We start from the raw sequence: 22,619 nt of genomic DNA on the forward strand, positions 1-22,619 counted from the left end.
GAGCATGGCATCGGAAGATTGGAGGGTGGCCAATATAATGCCGATTTTTAAAAAGGGTTCCACAGCTGATCCAGGAAATTACAGACATCAGTGCCTGGCAAAATGGCAGAGACTATTGTAAAGAACAAAATTACAGAGCATATACATAAGCATGGATTAATGAGACAAAGAGGGGCATTTTCGATATGACATCTAAATCCAACTTCGGACATTTTGCTAAAAACGTCTAAAATTCAAGTGGAGAATATAGCCATTTTCAAAACAGAAAAATGTCTATCCTTTTTTTTTTTTCCAAAATGGCTATTTGCTATATGTTTTTGCGCTCTGTGAATTTATTTTTTTGGTCCATTTAAAAAACAATGTCCAAGTGAAAAATGCACAAAATTAAGCCATTGGGGCACTTATACATGGGTATAGTGGGTTTTGGAGGGCTCACAGTTTCTACCACAAGTGTAACAGGTAAGGGGAGTTATGGGCCTGGGTCCACCTATCTGCAATGCACTGCACCCACCACTAGACTATTCCAGGGACCTGCATTCTGCTCTAATAGACCTGAGGCTGGCATAGAGGCTGGTAAATGTTTTTAATCAAATATTTTGGGAGGGGTTTAGTGACCACTGGGGGAGTATGGGGAAGCAATCCCTGATTCCCTCCAGTGGTCATCTGGTCATTTAGGGCATATTTTTGTGGCTTAGTTGTTAACAGGTCTAGACCAAAACGTCCATTTGTTCCATTATGGCAGAAAAATGTCCAAGTGTTAGGAATGTCCAGATCCCATCCTTAACACACCCCTGAAACACCACCTTGTGATTTGAATGCACTTCTGACGGACTTCGTAGAAAAACATCTAAAAATTGGTTTCAAAAATAGCACTTTGGATGTTTTTGTGAGAAAAATGTCCAAAAGCAGATTTATGCCATTTTTGGGATGTTTTTCTCTTTTGAAAATGAGCCCCAAGACCAACATGGATTAGTGAAAGAGAAATCTTGCCTCACCAATCTACTACATTCCTTTTAAGGGATGAGCAGATGTGTATAAAGGTGAGCCGGTCGATATTGTGTATCTGGATTTTGAAAAGCCATTTCACAAAGTACCTCATAAAAGACTGCAGAGGAAATCGGAAAGTCAAGGGATAGGAGGTAGTGTTCTATTGTGGATTAAAAACTGATTAAAACATAGAAAACAGAGTAAGGCTAAATGGTCACTATTCTCAATGGAGAAGGGTAGATAGTGGGGTTCCCCAGGGGTCTGTACTGGGACCGCTGCTTTTTAAGATATTTATAAATGATCTAAAGATTGGAATAACTAGTGAGGTAACCCAATTTGCTGACGACACAAAGTTATTCAAAGTTGTTAAATCGCAAGAGGATTGTGAAAAATTGCAAGAGAACCTTTAGAGACTGGGAGTCTAAATGGCAGATGATGTTTAATGTGAGCAAGTGCAAAATGATGCATTTGGGAAAGAGGAACCCGAACTATAGCTATATAATGGAAGGTTCCACATTAGGAGTCACTGACCAAGAAAAGGATCTAGGTGTCATCACTAATGATATGCTGAAACTCTCTGCTCAATGTGCAACGGTGGATAAGAAAGCAAATAGAATCTTAGAAATTATTAGGAAAGTGATGGAAAACAAAAATGAGTGTGTTATAATGCCTTTCTATCGCTCCATGGTACGACCACAACTCGAACACTCTGTGCAATTCTGGTCACCGCATCTCAAAAAAGATATAGTAGAATTAGAAAAGGTACAGAGAAGGGCGACAAAAATGATAAAGGAGATGGGTCGACTTCCCTATGAGGAAAGGTTAAAGTGGCTGGGGCTCTTCAACATTGAGAAAAGATGGATGAGGGGAGATATGATACAGGTCTATAAAATAACAAGTGAAGTGGAACGGGTAGACGTGAATCGCTTGTTTACTCTTTCTAAAAATACTAGAACTTGGGGTCACACAATGAAGCTACAAAGTAGTAAATTTAAAACAAATTGGAGAAAATATTTCTTTACTCAATGTATAATTATATTCTGGAATTCTTTGCCAGAGAATGTAGTAAAAGCAGTTAGCTTAGCGGGGTTTAGATAGCTTTGGGATCTTGCCAAGTACTTGTGACCTGGATTGGCCACTGTTGGAAACAGGATGCTGGGCTTGATGGACTTTCAGTCTGTCCCAGTATGGCAATATTATGTTCATCTCTTTCCTCATCTCTAGCAAGAATTTGGATTCCAATACAGGATTCTAACAATTTTCTAATGCAGCAGAGGCATATTATAGTGATGTCATTTGGGGGAGTGGGTATTTCTGTCACAGGTTATAATCTACCACAGCCCACTGTGATCCATCTGTTTCTGGGTCAGTTCATTCTTTCTGGGAGTGCTGGTAAAGGATCAGGAGTCTTAATGGAGGGGAGATTTCCTTTTTTCGCTGTTAGCTCCTCTTTGAGCCAATTCAGTTTCTTTGTTATTATAGTGAGTTGGAGACAGACAGACCATTTGGAGACTTAGAGCTCGTCCAGCACCAGGGCCGTCAAGGAATTCATTAAGAACCCTTTGTCTAGACCCTACTCAAGGAAAGCAAGGATGCTGAGACCCCTAAAAGTCTGGCCTTCCCCATCCTGAAACTATTTCCTCACTCAAAGAGAGTCTCCAAGCAACTCAGGGGAAGAGCAATGCCTAGAGAATTATTTCCACCTGCCTCGGTCTAGGAAAGCAGAGAGATAGTTCTGAGTATGTAATGATTCAGTACTACTAATCATTTCTATACTGTTACTAGACATATGCATTATCCTACGGAGTCTATATAGTGTGACCTAAGTTGCACGCGTAAATCTGGTTGTAATCTGGCAATCAGCACTGATAACTGAACTTAACAAGGATGTTATCCAAACCTATTCCTATACATGGATGACATCACAATCTATTTACCTTTCAAAAAGAATCCATCAGAAATCACCAATGAAATTATAAACAGCATGACCCTCATGGAATCTTGGGCATCAGTATTTAAGCTAAAAACTCAACAGAGTAAAAACACAATCCAGCTCATTTTTGAAAGAGAAAAACGCCCATATTTCGACGCAAATCGGGAGATGGGCGCCTTTCTCCCGTGGGTATAATTGGTATAATCGAAAGCCGATTTTGGGCGTCTCCAACTGCAATCTGTCTCGGGAACGGAGAAAGTTGACGGGGGCGTGTTGGATGCATGGTGAAGGCGGGACTGGGGCATGTTTATCGGCTGAGGAGAGATGGGAGCCCTCGGCCGATAATTGAAAAAAGAAGGGCACCAGAAGCGAGAATTTGGGCCACTTTTTGTGGACCCTTTTTTCTAACGAACAAGTCCCCAAAAAGTGCCCCAACTGCCCAGATGACCACTGGAGGGAATCAGGGATGACCTCCCCTGACTTCCCCAGTGGTGATTAAGCACCTCCCACCCGGAAAAAAACAATTTTAAAAACTTTTTTTTAAAGAGTATATCCTTCACTATGCCCTTCCCTGCAACAGCAGTTGAGAATGTCCAAAATGCTTCCATCACCCTATTTATTTAGATTGTGGATCACAAGTAGCAGCAGTGGAATTTGAACCAGCCATCTATGGATTACCAGACCATTGCGCTAACCACTAGGCCAGTCTGTCACTCCTCTGTTCCACTCCACTTCCTTGAAATTTGGCCATCACTGTGTAGGGGGGGGGCAGTATGTAGGTCCCTGGGTGGGGGAGGTATGTGTATGTCAGCAGAGGCATAACGAAGGCATGGATGTCCTTCTTTCAAACATTTTGGACATCCTGAACTGCCCCCCCCCCCCCTCTACAGGGACAGCCAAATTTCAAGGAAGTGGAGCGGAGGAGTTGCAGACTGGCTTAGTGGTTAGAGCACGGGTCTGGTAATCCAGAGGTGGTTGGTCTAAATCCCAGTGCTGCTACTTGTGATCCACAATCCAAATAAATAAAGAGGGTATTAGAGGCATTTTGGACCGGAGGCATAGTAAAGGATATACTAAAAAAAAGTTTGAAATGTTATTTTTTTCGGGGTGGGAGGTGGTTAATCACCACTGGGGAAGTCAGGGGACATCATCCCCGATTCCCTCCGGTGGTCATCTGGGCAGTTCACCTCCTTAGGAAGGAAATCGTGTGCAAATGAGCTAACATCAGGGCGTCTCCGTGGATGATTTTGTGTACAATTGTGCATATCTTGAACGTGGTACGTTCCTTAAGTGAGAGCCAGTGAAGTTTTTCTCTTAGGGGTTTTGCAGTTTCAAATTTTGGTTTTCCAAATATGAGTCTGGTGGCGGTGTTCTGGGCTGTTTGGAGTTTCTTGATGGTTTGTTCTTTGCAGCCAGCGTAGAATGCGTTGCAGTAGTCCAGGTGACTTAGTACCAGTGACTGTATCAGGATCCGGAAGATGGATCTAGGGAAATAGGGTTTTACTCTTTTGAGTTTCCACATGGCATGGAACATTTTTTTCATTGTGTTCTTCACATGGGTTTCAAGCGTGAGGTTCCGGTCAATGGTGACTCCAAGAATTTTCAGATTGTTTGATATAGGAGGAGAAAAGTTTGGTGTGGTTATAGAGGTGAAGTTGTTTGTATTGTATGGTAAGTATTTTTATTTTTTTGTTACATTTGTACCCCGTGCTTTCCCACTCATGGCAGGCTATGGAGGGTTAAGTGACTTGCCCAAAGTCACAAGGAGCTGCCTGTGGCGGGAATCAAACTCAGTTCCTCAGTTCCCCAGGACCAAAGTCCACCACCCTAACCACTAGGCCACTCCTCCACTTAAGACATTGTGTTTTTTTCTGCATTAAGTTTTAACTGGAATGCGTCTGCCCAGGAGTGCATGATTTGAAGGCTTTGTTTGATCTTGTTGGTGATTTCATTTAGGCCATGTTTGAACGGGATGTAGATCGTGACATCGACTGCATATATGTAAGGGTTAAGGTTTTGGTTAGCTAGTGATTTAGCTAAGGGTATCATCATCAGGTTCAAGAGGGTTGGTGAGAGGGGGGATCCTTGGGGTACTCCACATTCAGGTGTCCATGGAGCTGATAAATCTGCGTTCGTTGTTACTTGGTATGATCTTGTGGTCAGGAATCCTTTGAACCAGTTAAGAACTTCACCTTTGACTTCGAAGTATCTTAGTATATGTGATAGTATTCCATGATCAACCATATCAAAAGCACTGGACATGTCGAATTGTAGGAGGTGTATGTTGTTTCCAGTAGCAATTGTTTGTTTGAAGGAGTTCATCACAGACACTAGTACAGTTTCCGTGCTGTGATTTGACCGAAAGCCTGATTGAGACTCATGCAGGATTGAGTGTTTATTTAGATAGTCGGTGAGTTGTTTCATCACTATACCCTCCATGAGTTTAGTTATAAGTGGAATAGATGCTACTGGTCGATAGTTGGTTAGGTCCATTGTGTTTTTCTTGGCGTCTTTAGGTAGAGGGGTGAGTAGAATATTTCCTTTGTCCATGGGGAATAGGCCATTTTGTAGCATGTGGTTTAGGTGACTCGTTAGGTCTGTTGTGAATTGTTGAGGGGTGGCTCTAATGAGGCTGGTTGGGCAGATGTCTAATTTGCATTGGGACTTGGCATATTTTCTGATTAATTGAGAAATTTCATTGGGTGAGAGAGTGTCAAAGTTGGTCCATGATTGGTCTGCTGGGTATTCCTCGGGTATTGGATCTAAGCACTCAAGGAGGTCTGCGTAGTTGGTTGTATTGGTAAGTATCATGTGTCGCAACTTTATAATTTTTTCTTTAAAGTAATTTGCAAGGCGTTTCAAGATGGCCGCATATTGACCAGCAGAGAAGCGCTCGATATTCTCGGGAGGATTATACCTTGAATTATGCCACATACCAAGCGGAAAGGCGTGGTGAAACGGCTCCCCTCGCCTCCTACGACCTCGACGCCAACACAGCCGAGAATTGAACGCTTCTTCTCTGGCTTCTCTCAAAACAACCAGGAGAGGGATCCCCTAGAGGAGCTAACCGGAGAAGCGGAAGCTTCACGGGGAGAAGAAGTCTCCTTGTCGCCACCATTGTTGGTACTCCCTCCGTGCCCGGCGTCGCAGATAGCCCTGGAGAAGACGTACTCTGCCACCGGAAGTGTGGAAGAGAAAACGCTGTCTGAGGGAGCAGTGCTGTCGGAGGAGACGCCGGGAAGTGAGACATGTTCTCAAAGAAAATCTTCGGAGGTAAACCTAGGAATGATTTGGACTCTGCTGAAGAAAATAGAAGGGGCTTTGCAGAAGACATCGGGTGAGGTACAAACTTTAAATGAAAAATTTGATGAGATGAAAAATGCAGTGGATATGGCGAAACAAGAATTTGCAGCAAAAACAACTAAACTAGAGAAAGAAATAGAACACTTACAAGACTTTAAAATAACAACAATTAAAGATAATACAGACTTAAGGCGAAAAATAGAACAAATAGAAAATTATAATAGACGCCTGAACCTTCGTGTCCTGAACTTCCCTAAACTCTTAGGAAGTTCCCCGTTGGACTTGTTTAAAAGATACCTTAAAGAAAATTTAAAAATTCCTACAGATGTTATGCCTCCAATAAATAAAATTTATTACATTGAAAACTCCAGAGGGGAAGTGGGAAAGACGGGAACCGAGGGTGAAGGTCATATTGATTTAAATAATGTTTCGCTTTTATTAGAACAATCTTTGGAAAATGTAACACAAAGAGCTACTCTTCTAGTATCGTTTGTGTTTGAGCAGGATTCCAATTCTATAATGAGATTGTACTTCAGAAATGCAAAATCTCTTTTTGGAGGAGAGCGAGGATTTATCCCGATGTCACCAAACAAACTCAGCAAAAGAGAAAGGCATTTCTTGCTTTGAAAAAAGGGACATTGGAAGTTGGGGGTTCCTTTTTCTTAGCATACCCATGTAAATGTATTGTAAAGCTGGGATTAACAAAATATGTGTTTTATTCACCAGAACAGCTCAAGTCATTTGTAGAGATGAGACAACTGAAATGATAGTAGAATGAGAGATATGCAACCTTGTTTAATTATAATAATATATGATAAGTAATCTTCTCTTTTCATTAGCCCCACTGTATCATAGTTTGTGGTCTAAGGAAGCATGATAGTTTATTTTGTTGATTTTATTTTATGCCTTTTGTAAAAATATTTTGCTGTATTTCAATGACCTTTGTCGCTGTTTAAAAGGTTGAAATAAAGAAATATATTAATCATAAAGTAATTTGCAAGATTGGTAGTAAGGGAAGGGCTTTTTCCATTCAGTTAGTGGGACCAGTGCACTACGAATCCTGGCCCCTCCCACGACCAAATGCCTTGGAGTTATTCGTTTTTGAACTGGGCGCCTTCGGTTTCCATTATCGCTGAAAAACGATTCCGCCCAGCTCAAATCCGCCCAAATCCGATGCATTTGCCCGGCACCAACCATATTATCGAAACAAAAGATGGACGCCCAAAATTACAGAGCACATCCAAGGACATGGATTACTGAGACCAAGTCAGCACGGCTTTTGTGTGGGGAAATCTTGCCTGACCAATTTACTTAAATTCTTTGAAGGAGTAAACAAACATGTGAACAAAGGGGAGCCGGTTGATATTGTGTATCTGGATTTTCAAAAGGTGTTTGACAAGGTACCTCATGAAAGGTTACAGAGGAAATTGGAGGGTCATGGGATAGGAGGAAATGTCCTGTTGTGGATTAAAAACTGGTTGAAGGATAGGAAACAGAGAGTGGGGTTAAATGGGCAGTATTCACAATGGAGAAGGGTAGTTAGTGAGGTTTGTCAGGGGTCTGTGCTAGGAACGCTGCTTTTTAATATATTTATAAATGATATAGAGATGGGAGTAACTAGCGAGGTAATTAAATCTCCTGATGACACAAAGTTATAGAAAAAGTTGTTAACTCGCGACAGGATTGTGAAAAATTACAGAAGGACCTTACGAGACTGGGAGACGGGGCGGCTAAATGGCAGATGTCATTTAATGTGAGCAAGTGCAAGGTGATGCATGTGGGGAAAAAAGAACCCGAATTATAGCTACGTCATGCAAGGTTCCATGTTAGGAGTTACGGACCAAGAAAGGGATCTGGGTGTCGTCATCGATAATACACTGAAACCTTCTGCTCAGTGTGCTGCTGCGGCTAGGAAAGCGAATAGAATGTTGGGTATTATTAGGAAAGGTATGGAAAACAGGTGTGAGGATGTTATAATGCTGTTATATCGCTCCATAGTGCGACCGCACCTGGAGTATTGTGTTCAATTCTGGTCGCCGCATCTCAAGAAAGATATAGTAGAATTGGAAAAGGTGCAGCGAAGGGCGACTAAAATGATAGCGGGGATGGGACGACTTCCCTATGAAGAAAGACTAAGGAGGCTAGGGCTATTCAGCTTGGAGAAGAGACGGCTGAGGGGAGACATGATAGAGGTGTATAAAACAATGAGTGGAGTGGAACAGGTGGATGTGAAGCATCTGTTCACGCTTTCCAAAAATACTAGGACTAGGGGGCATGCGATGAAACTACAGTGTAGTAAATTTAAAACAAATCGGAGAAAATGTTTCTTCACCCAACGTGTAATTAAACTCTGGAATTCATTGCCGGAGAAGGTGGTGAAGGCGGTTAGCTTAGCAGAGTTTAAAAAGGGGTTAGACAGTTTCCTAAAGGACAAATCCATAAACCACTACTAAATGGACTTGGGAAAAATCCACAATTCCAGGAATAACATGTATAGAATGTTTGTATGTTTGGGAAGCTTGCCAGGTGCCCTTGGCCTGGATTGGCCGCTGTCGTGGACAGGATGCTGGGCTCGATGGACCCTTGGTCTTTTCCCAGTGTGCATTACTTATGTATTTATATCTTTTTCGAAAATACAGTTTGTCCCGCCTCTTCACAGATACGTCCTCGGAGGTAGATGCCCATGGAAATGAGCGTTCGCGTTTGATTATGCCCCTCATTGTCTCCTTCTCTCATCCCAACACAACACTAAACACCCCACTACTATCAATGCCTTGGGCTCATCTCTCCCAATCTCAGACAACCTGAAAATCCTAGGCATTACCATAGACCCCAACCTGTCACTCAAAAACAAAGCCAAGGTCATGACAAAGAAAATGTTCTACCCAATGTGGAAACTCAAACACATAAAACCTTACTTCCCTAGGTTCGTATTACACAACATGATCCAAACAATGGTGCTAGCCCATGTAGACTACTGTAATGAAATCTATGCAGGATGCAAAGATCAAATCATAAGAAAACTACAGACAGCCCAAAACACAGTAGCCAGACTTATCTACGAAAAAATCACGATTCCTACAAACTACACTGACTAACAATTAATGCGCACATAGCCTTCAAGATATGCTGTATCATACACAGAATTATCTATGGACTAGCACCAGGCTACATGACTGAACTAATTGATTTACCAATAAGAAACACAATGAAAGCAGCGAGATCATACCCCAGATGCAAGGGCCTGAAATACAAATCACCATACACCTCCAGTTTCTCCTTTATAGGCAAAGGAAATTGTCTCATTAATCTCAAGCTCAAGGAGAATAAAAGAAACAGGTATACAACCTTTTGTCCCAGGCAAGACACCAATTTGCCCCAACCTGTGGAAAACAAATAGTAACGTTTTGTCATTCAAGGCAAGACCTACAAGATTCATAGACATTTCTAAACATTGGACTCTCTCAATGATCCCTCTGTATCACTGTGGCTTTAATTTGAGGTTCACCATCTGGAGAATTCATTGGCTAGAGTCAGCGTTAAAAGAATAAATCTACCTACCCTGTAGCAGCTGCCATTACTTGGAACAGGATCTTTAGTCAGCATCTTGTTTGCTACAAAAAGTAGTATGACTGTTAGAGTTGACACTCAGCCCCGACATCAGGAAACCACCCCCGCAACCAACAGGTTGTAGTACACCGACAGAAGCATCTCTAAATCTGCTTCCCAAGAATGGTGCAGGTGAAAAGAGATGGGAGGCATTAGACCAGTCCGTTGATGAACCAAAGGCCCAGAAGGGAACATCGATATCATCTATTACATCTAAGGTGGAAGAAGTTGCAAGTCTGAACGTGGAGACAATATCGGAAAAAGAGGTACTACCCACAAAATTTTCTTTTGAAATTAGTAAGCCTACTGAAGTGACTAGACTCCCTTTGGACTTTAATAGTGGAATTAGGGAAATCGCTTTCCCCACAGATACAAAAATTGAACCAGGATATGTTGAATCTTGAACAGAATAAAAAAGCTTTGGATCATAAAACAGAAAAAATTAGAACAATCAGATTTAAAAATGACATTGGAAGTTAAAAAATTACAAACTCAACAGGAGTCTATGATAAAAGATTTGATTTCCTTGAGAAGAAAAAATGAAGCTCTTGAGAATGCTGCTAGGAGTAACAACCTTCGATTCTTGAATTTCCCCACAAATAACTAACTAAATCTCCTAGAGAGATGTTAAAAAAATATTTTATAGAAATTTTTGGTGTGAAAGAGGAGGTAATTCCTCCTTTCTCTCAAGTATATTTCTTGCCATTACCTGATCAAGATGATCAGAAAAAACAAGAACAACAACTGAATATTTCTGAACTACTTGAATCATCAGATAATGATCCTGTTATTCCAACAACATTAATAGCGACAGTAGCATTGGCTCCAGATAAGTCTTGGCTAATGTCAATGTACTTTAAAAATGAAGATAAATTGTTTCTTGGTCAAAAAATACAAATATTTCCTGATGTCTCTAGAGATACGCAAAAGAGACGAAAACAATTTCTTTTGATGAAACCTGGGGTCCTTCAACTGGGCGCTGCATTCTTAATATCTAGGCAAAGTAATGATGGTTAAAAATGCTATATCTCCTGATATATATATATATCCTATATAATAATTCTCACCTCCAACGTTCTAATGTGCCTGGTACCGTGGCTCCCTCGGAGGTGGTCTGCTAGGCAGTTTAGAATGCACTGATGTCAGTGATGTCACTGACAGCTGATTCCAAGGCAAGGGGAGGAGTAGGGAAACATGCTCCCTCCCCCTGCCTGGGAAACAGCTGTCAGTGCCCCCCCACTGGCACAACACCCAAGCCCCTGCCCTGCAAAATCGCGAGCCAGCGCGTGTTTCCCTACTCCCCCTGCCTACCAATCAGCTCTCAGTGTCTTCCCCCCTCGACGCAACATCCGACCCTCTCCCCGGCGCATCACCAAAGCCCCTACCCCCCCCTCGGGCACATCAACTCCCTTGCCACCCGCAGCCGCCAATACTTACTCTGTCCTGCCGCTGCTGCTTCTCCTGTGGAGCAGCAGCGGCCGGTACAAAAAGAAAAAAGCCAAAAAAAGATTTTTAACCTGAAACGTGGCTCCATAGACAGCCATCTGGCATTGGCTGTCGTCACTGCAGCCGCTCCTCCTCTCCCCTCCACGTCACTGCCCCTGCAGGAAGACCCAGGAGGAGCGCAGCGACGTCAGAGGGAGAGGAGGAGCGGCTGCAGAGATGACAGCTAATGCCAGATGGCTGTCTATGGAGCCGTGTTTCAGGTTTAAAATCTTTTTTTGGCTTTTTTCTTTTTGTACTGGCCGCTGCTGCTCAACAGGAGACGCAGCAGCGGCCGACAGCATTAGTATTGGCGGCTGCCGGTGGCGAGGTGGTTGATGTGCCTGAGGGGGGGGGGGGGGTAGGGGCTTGGTTGATGTGGGGGGGGGGGGGGTAGGGGTTTGGGTGATGTCCCGAGGGGGGTGCTGGACATGGGTGGCTGCAGGGGGAGAGGAGGGCCGTTGGATATGGATGGCTGCAGGGGGGGCAGGGAAGAGGGAGGTGGAGAGGGGGTCCTGAGACCAGATGGGTGGCTGCAGGGGAGGGCAGGGGAGACAGAAGGGACGCTGCAGGGGGGTAGGGGGAGAGGAGGGTCGCTGGACATGGGTGGTTGCAGGGGGGGCAGGGGAGAGAGGTGGGTCGCTGGACATGGGTGGCTACAGAGGGGGGCAACGGGAAAGGAGTGGAGGGTCGTTGGATATGGGTGGCTGCAGGGGGGCAGGGGAGAGGAGGGTCACTGGACATGGGTAGCTGCAGGGGGAGAGGAGGGTTGCTGGACATTGGTGGCTGCAGGGGGAGCAGGGGAGAGAGGAGGGCCGCTGCACATGCGTGACTGCAGGGGCAGAGGAGGGTTGGTGGGGATGGGGTCCTGAGACCAGATGGGTGGCTGCAGGGGGGGCAGGGGAGACAGGAAGGACGCTGCAGGGGGGGGATTACCTTGCTAGTGCCCGTTTCATTGCCTACCGAAACGGGCCTTTTATACTAGTGTTAATATAAATCGAATTATGTAACCTGCAAGCTCCTCAAATCAATGTTTTTGAAATTGTTGCTTGAACAAAATTCCATTTTTCTTACCATCTTGAATCAAAATAGTGGACTTGAGTGAGAATTTATATTTTTGTTTCTATATTTTTTATTGCTTTGAAACTGTAATGTAAAATGTATCACTTTTCAAACAAGTTATACTTGAATATGATTGTAAAAAATCTGTTAGAAAGAAAGAAAGAAAGAAAGAAAGAAAGAAAGAAAGAAAGAAAGTACTATGACTGTTGATCTTCTTCTCCTTTTGGCTTGGGATCACTCAGAGCAATTTGCCTTTGCTTCCAGGAAGTAGAGGTCAGGCTACCTGATACTTTGGTTTGTTTCTTTCAGGAAAATTACTTGCGAGGAATTTCCATCTCAGACTACTTATTGCACTGAGGGTTAATCATTTTATACTCATGTGTTCAAATAATACATCATACATATTAAACATATTAGCTTTAAAGTTTGAACCAGAGGCAATGGAGGCTAAAGTTATAAGAAATACCAGGAGGGGGGCATAGGGAGCCTCAACCGACTGACTACATATTTGACACATTATTTACATTCATGAAGTTCATTTTACAAGCTTTTTTTCTCTGAATCATCATTTAAATTCTACAGTTTTTCAGAGTTAAGGGTGCAAGGTTAATAATTTGGTTTCATTCTGCTAAAGGTTGATGTTCTTTAAGGAATGCCTGACCTGTGGGAAGTGGTATATCCTGGACAAGCTGGAAAATTGGCTCGAAAGCTCAGGTGGAAGACTTTCAATGATAGCAAACAGTGGACCAGATGTTTTCCAGCTGTAGTTTGGGATTGCAGTGTCCATTCCTGAAAATATATTTATGGCAGCTCTATACATTAAGAAAAAGTTGTCATAAGGGTTATCAATGCGGAACCCCAGTGTGAGGTTGGGTAAGAGCTCCGAGCTGTTGTTAATCTCCTCCACCGCAGACACAAAGGCCAGGAAGTTGTAATAGTTCAAAGGTACAGGACTTTAAAGACAATAAATACCATTAAAATATGAAACTAGCATCAAAGTATAAGGTAGAGAAGTACAGACATTAGTAATAGACAAGAGTGAAAAAGGTTTAGGATTAGGGTTAGAAGATACTTTGTTACAAGCTTTATCTATTGGTCTGATAACAAACACTAACAGGTGCATGCTCCAGGTTTAGTAGAAATTAACTGCATTTCTTTCTTCTCTCTCCCTCCTCCCATATTTTTTCTATTCTTCAGCCATGCCCTCAGGCCACAGCAGATAAATGCACATCCTACCAAAATGCACAAACCCATAATCACTAGACCTAGCACTGCTGTTTCTCTGCTCATCCATATGCATCTGAACCAACAATATAAACTCCCCACTCAAGATTATTCAGGAGTCAAAGAAGGTAGGATGAAGAAGTGGTATCAGGGGAGACAGTATGATTGAAAGTACATGTGGAAATTCACAATCCACAGCAACAAAATGAGGCCAGACCCATGATGGAACAGCTTGAAATGTTAGCGGAAGTACATATCAGCCACAGGTGAAGAACCAGCTTATTTTTGAAAGAGAAAGACGCCCATATTTCGACCCAAATCGGGAGATGGGCGTCTTTCTCCCGTTGGCGCCCAAATCGGTATAATCAAAAGCCGATTTTGGGCGTCTTCAACTGCACTCCATCGCGGAAACGGCCAAAGTTGACGGGGGCGTGTCGGAGGCGTGGTGAAGGCAGGACTGGGTCGTGGTTATCGGCGGAACAGAAATGGGCGGCTTTCGCCGATAATGGGAAAAAATAGCTGTTTTTAGCGAGAATTTAGGTCACTTTTTTGGACCCTTTTGTTTCACGAACAAGTCCCAAAAAAGTGCCCTACATGACCAGATCACCACTGGAGGGAATCGGGGATGACCTCCCCTGACTCCCCCAGTGGTCACTAACCCCCTCCCACCAAAAAAATCTTTAAAAACTTTTTTTTCCCAGCCTGTATGCCAGCCTCAAATGTCATACCCAGCTCCATGACAGCAGTATGCAGGTCCCTGGAGCAGTTTTTAATGGGTGCAGTGCACTTCAGGCAGGCAGACCCAGGTCCACCCCCCCCCCCACCTGTTATACTTGTGGTGGTAAGTGTTGTGCCCTCCAACCCCCTCCCCCAAAATCCACTGTACCCACATGTAGGTGCCCCCCTTCACCCATAAGGGCTATGGTAATGGTGTAGAGTTGTGGGGAGTGGGATTTGGGGGGCTCAGCACCCAAGGGAAGGGAGCTATGCACCTGGGAGCAATTTGGATATTTGGATATTTGAGATGGCTGCCGCTTTTAGCTTCCGTTATCGCTGAAAAACAAAAGCAGCCTTCTCAAACCCGGCGATCTCTGGCATTTGGCCGGTTCCAGCCGTATTATCGAAACAAAAGATGGCCGCCCATCTTTTTTGATAATACGGTTCTGACCAGCTGTTTGCGGGTCCGCCAAAATAGATCGCCGGTCATCTATTTCGCCGGCACCGTTCGATTATTCCCCTCCAGGTTGCTGGGGTGGCGACCTCAGTGGAAGTAAAGTTTCTGCACAAAAGGACAAGTAGGATGGAGGTAATTCATACGAAAGTGAGCAAAATGGTGGATAGTCTGCAGAATAAGTCACATGCAGAGGGGCTGAAGGAACTAAACACACACTCGACAGAAGAAAAAAAGCAAAAGGAATATATAATGCAAGTTTTCAAGTACATATGTGCTTTGAATAAGGTACAAACAAGTAGTATTTTCAAAAGAATGAAAAGCTAAATATTAAGAAGGGGAGAACCTCAAAAAAGATTTGAATTTTTTCCTTCACAGAGAGTATGGTGGATATTTATTCAATAGAATTCAGCTTCAGAATGCAAACGTGCTTTGGAAAAATGTGGGGAGGTCACTTTTCATAATACATTTATCCAGGATTGAAAACTGTCATAAAACATTTCACTCTGTTCATTGAAAAAATTGGATCCAGGGAAAAAAAATATTTTTACCTGCCCAAAAAGTATGAGGGCTTCAGAAAGACAACAACACATCTAGTTGTGTATTTTCACAATGGTTTTAAAGGGAAAATATTCACAGATAAAGCAGATGAAAATCTTAGCAGGTCATTCTTCCCCAGGGCACATTTCAAAAGGGAAAAAACTAAAGTGAGAGAATTAGTAAAATGTCATCAGGTTATATCTACAGTTTATGTCACTGACCCAACAAAATTAAAACCCTCAAGCCTGTCTCATATAGGAACTAAACCAGGATGCTACTTACAAGATTTGTCCAACTAATGAGGGAACAGTTGTGAAGGATGGATGATGATATAGGTGAAAGGTTTCTACAGTTACAAGTCCCCCGATCACGATGTCCCCATCCCTATAGTAACCTGGTCGTAGAGATATTGATAAGTAGTTTCCAAGTGTGCACTGACACTCAGCCGTCTTCCACAGGATGTCACAAAGCATCAGCACAATCAGAACCAGATGAGCTACTATGAAACAGCTTCTGCTGTGATAATGCTCACTCTTCCTGCCCCAAATGTTATAGCTGGGCATGGCGTAGGATACCTTATAGTTCCTGATGGTACTATCTAACTGAATATTTAAATGATGGACAGAAAATATGAAGTACTAAACTGCAGTGAAGAACACCTGTGTACTTACACACAAGAAAGATGAAGAAAGACAGCAAAATTGCAATGCTTATGGTGAGGTGATCACTCTATTTCTAGCTGAGCTCCAATGCCTGTGAGGACACCATGTGTTCTCTGTTGGGTCCCACAGCTCAGAGGTTCATCCTTAAGGGATATCTGCTCCTGACATCTACATTTACCGTGAAACATAGATTGTTTCTTCTAAATATGACCTTATGGATCCTCTGTCTTCATTAACTTAGAGACAAACATTAATTTGATTGGAATGCTTGTGTACAGCACAGTATAACACAACATTGTAATACAGTTGATGATACAGAAAAAGATGAAATAGCTCATCCACTTGGAACAGTTATTGTGTCTATACTGCTTTGAATACATCTGAAATTTCAGTGAGATTAATACAAAGTATCTCTCCAGGACAGTCCATTTGTTTTTTGTTACAGTTGTACCCTGTGCTTTCCCACTCATGGCAGGCTCAATGCGGCTTACATATTATATACAGGTACTTATTTGTACCTGGGGCAATGGAGGGTTAAGTGACTTGCCTAGAGTCACAAGGAGCTGCCTGTGTCTGAAGTGGGAATTGAACTCAGTTTCTCAGGATCAAAGTCCACCACCCTAACTACTAGGCCACTCCTCCACTGTTCCTTCCTTGTATCCTATTGTGTCCCTTCCTTGGTAATCCAGCACTTTCAATAACAGAGCAGATCTGATCCCCATTACTACTATCCTGCACCCCATCTTTCTCATCTTTAACCAGAAAGGCTTTGTAACAATTTAAATAAATCTGCTTGATATAGATTTATTCCACTGGCCTAAGGTAAACCATACTATCAGTAGATTCAGTCCTACTACCTATATAGATAATGGCCTTGACTTTATGGATTATGTTAAACATCAGTATTGACTTTTAATTTAACCCAGTTATCATGCTGACTGAATATTAACCCCCATAAGTTCTGGAAGAGATAATGGAACAATGGTCAGGCTGCTTCTTTATCTCCACCACTGTCTACATCAAGAACCTGTAGAGGAGAAGCATAATGGTTAGCTGACTGGGCTGAGAATCCAGGGAATCATAGAAAATGTAGTCAAAGACCCTATGGCCTATGAAGTCTCCTCACCCATACCATCTACTCTCTCTTTCACTCCCTTAGAGATCCTATGTACTTGTCCCAAGCTCTCTTAAATTCAGATACTGTTTTTGTCTTCACTGGTAGGCTGTCCCTCGAGTTCACCATCCTTTCCTCCTTATACAATATCTGTACCTCTCTCTTAGCCTCCTTTCACATTCCTTTTAATGCCCTACATTTCCCTCTATCTAACTTTCTATCTCTTTCAGGTAGCCTAACTTAGCCTAATTTATCCCTTGGCTGCAAAGCACCATATATAGTCTGTGACAGCATATCAAGCACTTTCAAAACTCTCAGACTTGTAAAAAGAAGTTGGGTTATTGAGGGCTCAGATGTGCAATTTGGCCATTGGGAAAGGATATGCATTTTGTGAGCTCTCCACGTAACCAGTGCTTGCAGTGTGGCTTCTGAGGATTTTTTCTTATCGACATGTTTCTCAGCACTTTGTTCCATCGTCAGTTTTAATTTGATATTTTCGCCTCTTTTTGTTCCATGTTTTCTTTTTAGTTTTTGCTTTTTTGGCACTTTGAGTTTTCAGCATTATCTTTACATCATTTTCACTTGGTGAATTCCGTGGTTCTGTATTTTCTCCCCATTGCACCATAACCACCATAGGAAGGCACAGGTCTGATACTACATGGTTTTTGTAGTGGATTTATCGTTATTCTTTTTTAACCAACTTTATTATTTTGCATTGTTGTTTTATCTTTGGGGCTCTGTTTACTAACCTGCGTTATAGGCGTGTTAATGTTTTTAATGCTCATTAACCATGTATGTGCCTACAATATCCCTTATAGATGCCTACATGGTTAGTGCACTCACTAATTGTAAGGGAGTTTAAAAGGCTAACGTGCCTTAGTAAACATGGCTCTTAGTATCACAATGTTAGTGATATTTTAGTGCCTCTATTCATATTTTTGTTTTTGTTTTTTTGTTTTTTTGTTTTTTTCCTATTGTTTCCCCTGCACTCCCTCCCCCTTTTATCATACACATTTTAAGGATATTACATCATTTTATCATGTTTCTCTGTGTGATGTGTACTCACAAGTTCACCATGATTCTTATATACCTGGTCCATACTGGCTATTTTTTTCTAATATACACTTTTATCAATATGTACTTTCATTAGTTTCTGTCAACCACCCTTTTATTCTGATTATTAAGACTGAATATTTTAATTGGCATCCTTCATTTGTCCCAATGTATTCCAATGTTCTTTTCTGATTATGTATCAGTTTCTTTTCCAGTTGATTCAGGTTTTATCATCACAAGGTATATAACACTCTACATTGTGCACCTATACTTTGTGATTTTCAATCACAAGGTCAGTTCTGTTTTTATTTCTTACATGGCTTATAGTTTGTTTTAATATATTGCTTCTAATGATGTCTTCATCTTCCTTCTGCTTATGTATACTCTGATTGTTAATATGTCATTTATGTCCTTTTTATGGTTTTTATGTATTGTGATATCCCTCTCTTCACTCAGGGTGACCTGGTTCTCAATATGCAGATCTTATGCAAATTAGTGTGCTACCCCTTCTCGCTCAGGGTGACCTGGTTCCCACTCAGCAAATTAAACAGGTCTCACCAACTTCATATTTCTCAGGCAAATCTTTATTCCAGCCCCTGGGCACACTTCTTCTAGCTTAATACTTTATGCTTTCATAGATCTTCACACTGAGCCTCCCCACACATGGGCTCAGTACTACACCAATACTTTGGGGACTCTCAACCCCAGGCTTTGCAGCCTGCTTCTCTCAGTACTTTGGACACACAGTCCTGGACACATAGTCCCCTCTTTGAACACACAGTTCTGGACACACAGTCCTTTCTTCTTTGGACACACAGTCCTTTCACTGAACACACAGTTCCTATAAGTACTGAGGACACACAGTCAAACACTAATGCTTTAGGGACTCCTTACCCCAGGATTTTCAGCCTGCTGATCTCCTTTGGACACACAGTCCACCACAAGTCCATAGGGTTAGCCAGTCTCTTCCAGGGGATCTCTCTTCTACTGCTGCCAGCTCACCTCTCTTCCTTTCACAACTCAGGTGGGGTATAAAGTGGTTAATTAGCTACACAGGACCCAGCCCATAACCTCCTATACCTATGGACCTCCCAGAGCTCTCCCCGGTCCTAGTGACCTCCACCTATTCTCCTACTAGTGCCCTCTAGTGGCCTAGCCCAGATAGGACAGCCTCATACTTATCACAGTATGCATGTTTATTTATGTTTTATGATTTTAATGCTTTCTATGTATTTTAATATTTTATATGTAGTGTTTGACCCCCTGAGGCAGACAGTTGTTCCGTCAAAACATATACATATACATATCTGGTGCTGAATAAAGATTTCCTGATCCACCCCCTACTTCCCCGTACTGACTTCTTCAATCTTGGCCAGCCCTTCTCTGTCTTTCATCCTTGGCCCATGATAGGGAGGGTCCTTCAAAGGATCCTTCGACATCCAGGTCTGGTGGTTCTGATAATTTCAGATTGGCTTTGAAGGCCTTGGTATGCAGATCTGGTTTGCTTATTAGTAAACAACCCTTACCATCTCCCTCTTTGCCCAAATCTTCTGCAGGGACCAATCCAGATGGAGATTCCAACCCCTTTGGTATTATGGCCTTTCTCTTGAAAGGTCAAAGTTGAGGAGAAACAGTTACTTGAAAGATATCATCGATTCTCTGCTTCAAGCGAGGGAGAGATCTACCTCTATGGCTTATGCTAGGACCTGGAAGCTTTTTGAATCTTACTGTTCGGAATGGGCAGTGTCTCCCTTTCACGCTTCTTTACTACACATATTGGCCTTCTTGCAGGATGAACTTAAGAAAGACCTCTTCTAAAACTCACTCACAGTGCAGGTAGCTTGTTATCAGGGTCAAATTCAGAGGTCATCTCTGGCCACACATCCTGACATTCTTCATTTTCTAAATGGGGTGAATCGTCTCATACTACCTCTTTTCCCCCTTGACCTGCATGGAATCTTAATATGTTCCTTCACTCTCTTCAGAGTATGCCCTTTGAGCTCCTTCAGAAGGCATGGCTCAAGGACACTCTTGCCAGGATCCTTTCCTACATTTTACTGAGGTTGGTTTCTCCACACATATGGTGTCTTCTTTTCTCCCTAAGGTGGTTTATGACTTTCATGTCAGCCAGGAACGATTTCAGGAGGTGGAGGAACCCACAATTCCTACGTCAAAGTAGTACAGCAAAAAGGAGTAGGATGGTCTGGCCTTTGCAATAACCCAGGGAGACGTATAAAAATTAAGTCTTTATTAGGAAACATCAAATGACTCGACACAGCAGCTGTGTTTCAGCGCCTACGCACCTGCCTCAGGAGTCTAGAAAAACATGCACAAATAGTATACTGAAATATAAAAATTATGAATCAAAACACACACACACACACACACACACACACATATATATATATATATATATATATATATATATATATATATATATATATATATGAGTAACAAACATGAATATAAAATTGTCTTAGAATTAAGATGTGACTATAATATATGACTTAAAATTAAAATTAAAAATTAAATACGATAAAATAAAATGCACGTAATCTCTGAAACAAATGTGGAACAGAACTCTTTAAACATTAAGAATACCCATTTACATATGGGCATAGCTGTGCCCTAGGCAACTGAAATTAGGATGTTCCAAAGATGTAAAAAAATAAATAAACACAAAACTTTCTTATGTAATCAGGTTATTGGGTGTCAAATTCCTATAAAGAAATATAAACAAAAATTTAATATAAAAATGATAGAAATAATAAAATCTTGCATATGTAAGACATCCTATACTGCAAGTGAAATAAATGATCTCAAAAAGGACAAACATGGTGTAAAAATAGGGAGTATCAATATAAAACAGAGTACTAGTATGAAACCGAAGAGCTAATGTAAAACCGGAGAGCTCTATTATACTCACAATTAACTAAACGTAATATTAGTATAAACAAAGAACAGTGAAACTTAAAAACCACATTAAAAATGAAAGCAAGCTTGTTGATAAATCTTTTTCAATAAAAAGATGGTGAATCTAGACATCAAAATAAACCAAAATCTTAAAAAGCGCATAAAAAACTGAGAACACGATCATTGGCAATGTTTCTTAAGTAAGAGATGACCAATCTAAAGATAAAAAACAGAAAGATGTGTCACTTCAAGAAATTAAGGTTTTGACTCCTAATCACTACTCACTTGCCCTGTCCTTTTTATCCTCACCTCTTTATTCCCTCATCCTTATTGTTTTGTCTGTTTACCTGTCTTATCTAGATTGAAAGCTCTCTGAGCAGGGACTGTCTTTTTGTGTATGATGTACAGTGCTGCATATGCCTTGTAGCGCTATATAAATGATAAGTAGTAGTAGTAGTAGTAGTAGTAGTGATGAGGAAATACCTTATGTATAAAATTAGAAAAGTTGCACACTCAAGTAACTATCCACCTTATAATTGAAAGAGAAAAACGCCTAGATTTCGACCCAAATCGGGAGATAGACGTTTATCTCACAAAAACGAATAAATCGGTATAATGGAAAGGCGATTTTGGACGTTTTCAACTGCACTCCATCGCGGAAGCGTACAAAGTTGATGGGGGCGTGTCGGAGGCGTGGCGAAGGTGGAACTGGGGCGTGGTTATTGGCTAAGGAGAGATGGGCGCCTTTCGCCGATAATGGAAAAAAAGTATGCATTTGTAGCTAGAATTTAGGGCACTTTTCCTGGACCCTATTTTTTCACGAATAAGGCCCCAAAAAGTGCCCTAAATGACCAGATTACCCCCAGAAGGAATCGGGGATGACCTCCCCTGACTCCCCCAGTGGTCACTAACCCCCTCCCACCACAAAAAATGATGTTTCACAACTTTTTATTTTCACCCTCAAATGTCATACCCACCTCCCTGGCAGCAGTATGCAGGTCCCTGGAGCAGTTGTTAGGGGGTGCAGTGGACTTCAGGCAGGTGGACCCAGGCCCATCCCCCCCTACCTGTTACAATTGTGCTGCTTAATGCTTATTAGTCGTCCAACCCCCCCAAACCCACTGTACCCACATGTAGGTGCCCCCCTTCATCCCTTAGGGCTATAATAATGATGTAGACTTGTGGGCAGTGGGTTTTGAGGGGGATTTGGGGGGCTCAACACACAAGGGAAGGGTGCTATGCAACTGGGAGCTCTTTTACCTTTTTTTTTTTTTTTTATAAAAGTGCCCCTAGGGTGCCCGGTTGGTGTCCTGGCATGTGAGGGGGACCAGTGCACTACGAATCCTGGCCCCTCCCACGAACAAATGCCTTGGATTTATTCATTTTTGACCTGGGTGCTTTCATTTTCCTTTATCACTGAAAAACAAAAACGCCCAGCTCACAAATTGTCGAATAAAACATGGACGTCTATTTTTCTCGAAAATACGGTTCGGTCCGCCCCTTCACGGACCTGTTCTCGGAGATAAACGCCCATGGAGATAGACATTTTCGTTCAATTATGCCCCT

Source organism: Microcaecilia unicolor, chromosome 3 (genome assembly GCF_901765095.1).
Source record: "Microcaecilia unicolor chromosome 3, aMicUni1.1, whole genome shotgun sequence".
NCBI classification, from domain to species: Eukaryota; Metazoa; Chordata; class Amphibia; order Gymnophiona; family Siphonopidae; genus Microcaecilia; species Microcaecilia unicolor.